Genomic DNA, 6,000 nt, shown 5'->3' with positions numbered 1-6,000 from the left:
TTCAAAAACTTAAGAAAAAGGAAACAATTTTAATACAAATAGAAATTGGGTAAATTCTTCACCAAGAGACCAGTACTACCAAAAAAGAAAACTACTCAGGCTGAAAGAAAAGGATTCCAGGTGGAAGCACAGGATCGGAAAAGTTCACAGAAAGTGGTAGAAAGTGTAAATATGTGAGTAAATAGAAAATAATATTTAAACTAATAATAATATCTTGTGATATTTATAACATATATAGAAGTAAAAATGTATAACAATTGTACAAATATCAGAGGGAGGTAAAAAGAGGCAAAATGTGGTATGTTTCTTGTATTGTTCAAAAATCAGTGAAACTACTAACTTAAGGTAGACTGTAATAAATCAGTCTAAAAAATACACAACTGTCCAACTAAAAAACAAAACACTTGACTTATACAAAAGAAGGCAGGAAATTATAAATAAACAAAAACAGAGGAATAAATACAAAATAGTCAAGATGGTAGACTTAAATACAACTGTGAAATTAATTTATTAAATGTAAATAGACTAAACACTCCAATTAAAAGACAAAGTGTGCTGGACTAAATTAAAAAAAAACTAACTGTATATAATCTATGAGACACACTTTAATTATAAGAATACTGGTTGAAAATAAAAAATACATAAACCATGGAAATACTAACCAAAAAAGAGTTGGTATGGCTATATTAATATCACACTAAAGAAAATTTAATGCAAGAAGCATTATTAGATATAAAAAATAACATTTCATAAAAATTAAAGGATCAATCCAATAATAAAATATAACAATCCTAAATGCATATGCACCTAATGACATAACTTTAAAATATATAAAAGAAAAAATAGCAGAATTAAAAGAAATAAACAAATCTACAGTAACAACTGACCATTTAGCACACCTCTTTCAGCAACTGATAGAAAAAACAGATGAAGTATCATAAAAACATGATTAAGCTGACCAAACTGATATATAGAATATTACAGCCAACAAATTACGAAACACACATTTTTTTTAAATTCACACAAAATATTTACCAAACAAACCATATGCTGGAGTATTAACGGCATCTCAAATAATTAAAACAATACAGAGCATATTCACTGATAACTGTGAAATTTAATTAGAAATAAATAACAGAAAGATAAATAGAAAAATCTCTAAATGTTTGACAAGTAGGTAACACCCTCCTAAATAACCCATAGATCAAATTAGAAATAGGAAAATTATAAACTATCTTGAATTGAATTATAGTGAAAATATAACATAATAAAATGTGTGGGATGCAACTACAATATTATACTTAGTGAAAAATACATATATCATAGCTTTAAATTCATATTAGAGAAGAAGAAAGTGAGAAAAATTATGATCTAAGTTTTATCTTAACAAGCTAGAAAAAGAAAGATCAAATTAAATAAACCTGAAGAAAGTAGAATGAAAGAAATAGTAAAGCTAAAGCAGAGATAAATAAAATAGAAAGCAGATACACAATAGAGAAATGCAATAAAGTCCAAAGTTGTTTCTTCAAAAATATTAAGAATTATTAAGGAACCATGAGAGAAAATACAAGTTACCAATATCAGGAATGAAAAACAGGTAAGAATATTCTAAGGGAAAACGTGAATTTAAAATTTCAAACAGTTTTGAAAACTACTACAGCTTGCAGGCTCTCTTTCTCTCTCTCTCAATTCCAGACCATTACCCATGCTGTTTTCTCTGCCTTAAATTTTCTTACTTTTCCCTTGACCTGCCTACTCATCCTTTAGATCTCATTGCTTGCTCTGCCTTTCTAGAACCCCAAGTCGGAGTCAGATGCTCTCTAAGGACTCCTATAGTGCCCTTTGCTCACGACTGCATACCACTTGACACTCCAAATGCAATTGCCGTCTTACTTGTTCATCTCCCAATTAAGCTGTGAGTTCCTGCAGGGGAACTTGAATTACTTAAGGCTATGTCTCCAGCACTTGACCCAGTGCCTGAATGCTGCTCATTAGTCACTTGTTGAACTATTAGATGGGTGTAGAACAAACTGGATCTATCAGTTCTAGGCAGAAAGATCATGCATAGCAGCTGATTTCAGCAGGATAGCACAATGGACTTAGAAGCAACCAGAAGCATTTGTTCACTGCTAACCTCACCATGTAGTGACGAGAGTTTCTGACTTCTTGAGCTTTACTGAACACATCTCTAACACATAACATCACATTATAGTTGTAAAGAAAGGAAACTTGGCCCTGGGTTAAACCTCATCACTAGAAGGCCTTGGACACATCTCTTAATTAAATTTGATTTGCAAACCCAAATGCAGAAAGGAGCCAGAAAGAGAGTATCAATTAATGTAATGGGTTGTGTTGTTGTTCCCAATTATTACTGCCCTTCTTGTAAGTGTTATTGTCACCATTGCCATATGACTTGCAGCACTCCCCTTTGGAAGAATTATACTCTTTGTCCCATTGAAGTCAGCTTGGCCAGTGATTTGCTTTGGCCAATAGAATGTGAGCAAAAATAACAGACAACATGTCTGAGCAGAAGCATTAAAAGCCATTTCCTCATTTGGCTATTTTTCTTTTTCCTCTGCAACAAGAACAGCATATTCCGAATAGCAGTGGCTCCTTCAGTCTGGATCATGGAATCTGTAGCCATCACAGTCAAAATATAATACGAGCAGGAAATGAAACAGTGCTGCTGCAGGACAGAGATTTTGAGGTGTTATCACAGTAGAATCTAATCTAGGTGACAGAAATAAACATCGGGTGGAGGCTTTTGCAAACTCAAGAAAGTCTACCTGTCCCCAGGGCAGCCAGTCCTGCGTTGCAGTGGATTGTCACCGCATGGGAATGCAGGCTTGCTCTTGCCAGATCTTCCTGTTAGGAGGAGCCAAAGCTTTAATTAAATCCTCTGCTGATTTTTAAGTAAAATATACTTTCTTTTAAATGTTGACAGCTAAATCCATATGTTTACAAAACACTGAGGGCCAAATCAAATCAAATAATACATTCATAATTTCTTTTCCACTCCTTAGTTTCCTTGTGAATAAAATAAGAAAGATAATTATCTGTTCTGCCTAACAGGGTTATTTTGAATGTCAGATTTGTCTTGTTTTGTGTTTTTTTTTTATTTTTTAAATTTTGAAATCATAAGCTAACAAAGAAGGTCAAGGAAAGTAGATAGATTCCTCTAGCAAAGCAGACTGGGCAATTCTAAGGTGAGGAGGTACCAAGGAAGCCATAGTACAAACCACTGAGTCTCAACTTTCCTGTCCCTCCCCTGCTCTTCATACAAAACATAAAAAGCAGACTCCTCCATCAGCAGATAAGACCAGCATGCAACCATCTTCAGGGATAATCTGAACTTGAAGTAGTTTAGAGGTAAGTAACTGGCAAGAACAAATGGTTCCCTGTCACAAAATAGATAATGTGTGTGTTGATCGATCCAGATTGACTTTCCTAGTTCACGACATTGAACTTCATCCTTGTCCTCAACTATGTTATAGCAGCGACTCAACCAATGACAAAAAGAAAAAAAATAGCCCAGGGAAATAAAGTACCAAGCAGTTGGGATGAGGTTTCTATGTTTGATCAAATGTCTCAAAAGTATTTGTTTTATTTTAGGCACAGATTGAAAATTCTCCAAAGGTGTGGATTTGTTTAACACGTTTGCATGATATATCTCATAGGTAGGATTTGAGGATGATCCTGAACATGTGTTCAGGAAGAATACAAAGAAGAAAAAAAAAAGAAGAATATAAAGATTGGGGATATTCCTGAAAGAGAAAAGTGTGATCTGATGTCCAGTTTTTCCTGTTGCATTTTCAGGGCTCACTTTTTTGCTTCCATTATGCAGATATGCCACTAGAGGTCAGCGTATAGATCTACTTCCATAAACACTGTGTGTCTGTCCAATTTCCCCACTGAGAACCCTCCAGGTTTTGCTTTTCTTTAGTCAGGCCAGTAGTGTCAACATGTCCCCCTGAAGGAAGCTACAAATCAATACTTAACCCAAGGTCAGTTCCTGCTCCCCAGGTTACTAAGGGTTGATTAGTTTTCTAGGTGACCTGGAGCAAAATGTCCATTCCTTTCTTGCGGCCTGTGCTCATGCAGGTGGCTTCCTTTGTCACCTGCTCACCAACCCTGATGACAGGAGTTTACTGAGTACCCTCAGCCTGGCAGTATTCTGCCAGATTCTGGAAACCACAAGGGAGACAGGACCCACAAATACAAAGAAACAGATCATTCAGAACAACGTGAGACAAGTGTCAATGAGCAGGCATGTGTCAGGGCTAGAGGAGTTTCAAGAATAATGCATGAAGCCATTCTGCGGGAAAGGAAAGTGGGAGGTCATGTGAGAGAAAGTGTCCTCAGAGTCTGATGAGTCCAGGCTGAAGAAGGTATGAAAGCTGGATTTTAGGCTGATTTTTCGTTTCCTTTTCTCTTTTCTGCCTTATCAAGGGACCTCCATATGGGGGATAACCTGAAGCTAGGATATAACATAAGTTACCCCTGGTATATATATAAGGGCTGTGTGTGTGTGTGTGTGTGTGTGTGTGTGTGTGTGTATATCAAATGAACAGCCCTGATACCCTAAGACTCCCATAGAGAAGTTGCTTCCTCTACACTGCCATATTTGTTTGTCTGTTATTGATTTGACCAATATTTATTGCCAACTGTGCCCAAGTACTCAGTGGTAAATAACAAAGCCACAAGCAGGGTGTGCCCACCTAGAAATTATAGTCCAGTGGGGACACAAAAGTGATTGCAATGCAGTGTGATAAGTCCTGTGATAAAGGAAGAAGAGGGCACCATTTGAGTACAGAGCAGGGGCTCCTGACCGAGATTTACGAAGTCAGGAAAGGCTTCCTGGAAGAAGTGTTGTTTAATTGAGACCCTAAGCAGAATTGGAGCAGGCCATGTAAAGAAGAGAATAACCATGTTCCAGCCAGAGGTGCCACAGCCAAAGGAAAAAAGAATCAAGCAGAATTTTACTTTTGTATACACAATTTTTGGGTCTTGCTGTTTTCCACTTACCTATTTTATCCTGAATCTCCACGTCTTTAATTATTTTTCCTGCTCTAATAGTCCATTGTGAGAATAGTGACTAATTTACTTACTCACTTTCAAAGGGAAATGGCATTTTTAAAGCTCATGCTAATTGCTCTCCTCTTATCAATATAAAATTATGTGAAATAATTCTTCACTGCTCATATGAATATTCACAAAATCTCCTTTATTTGGCTGTCTCTTGAGAACAATTTCTGCAACACAACCTGATATCCAGCTGTAGCAAATACTTAATTCATGGAAGATATTGATTTATTAAATAGTGTTTAAATTTAACTTTTTACTACAATTGTTTTGCATGACTTGGCAGGGCTTTGGATTTGGGGGCTTTAAGATTCTTGTCCTGCTGCTCGGATGACCCCTTCTGTGTCATTCATTCTCAGTCCTCCCCTAAGTCTGTGTCTCAGCTCCTGCCAGCCCCCACCAACCCCTCAATCCCAAGCTTCCCTGTGTCTGGGATGCTCAGCTGACATTTTTCTCCATATTCTACCTAGTAAATCATTTTTTTTTCCCTCTGTGGCCCAGTTTCCTGAAGCTGCAAACATCGGCTTCTTAAATGATTTTTTAAAAACCATATTTGGAGTAAATATGTAAATATGATATATTTGACCAATTGTTTACATAGCAAATTGATTTTCTAGGTCAGGCAGGGAAGACTTTCACAAAAAATCTTACAGGAAGTAAGACAATTTAGATGGAGTATCCCATCACCTTCTTTTGAACTGTTGCAGATCTAATTTATGTTGTTCTTTGTTCCGCCTCCCTTTAAAATGGAGCTTCCTCAAATTTCCGTACCCCTCATTTTAACCTGCTTTGCAACAAGGATTTCGGTTTGTCTGTTTGTTTTTGTTTTTTGACTGTTTGCATTTATTGTCTTGGTATCCATTTATGCTTATTTAGTGAGGTGTATTTTGGAGAGAAACCTCTCCCAGGTTCCACAGC

This window comes from Lemur catta, chromosome 5 (assembly GCF_020740605.2).
Source record: "Lemur catta isolate mLemCat1 chromosome 5, mLemCat1.pri, whole genome shotgun sequence".
Taxonomy (NCBI): domain Eukaryota; kingdom Metazoa; phylum Chordata; class Mammalia; order Primates; family Lemuridae; genus Lemur; species Lemur catta.
The sequence above is the reverse complement of the archived record's forward strand: the minus strand, read 5'-3'. Positions refer to the sequence as shown.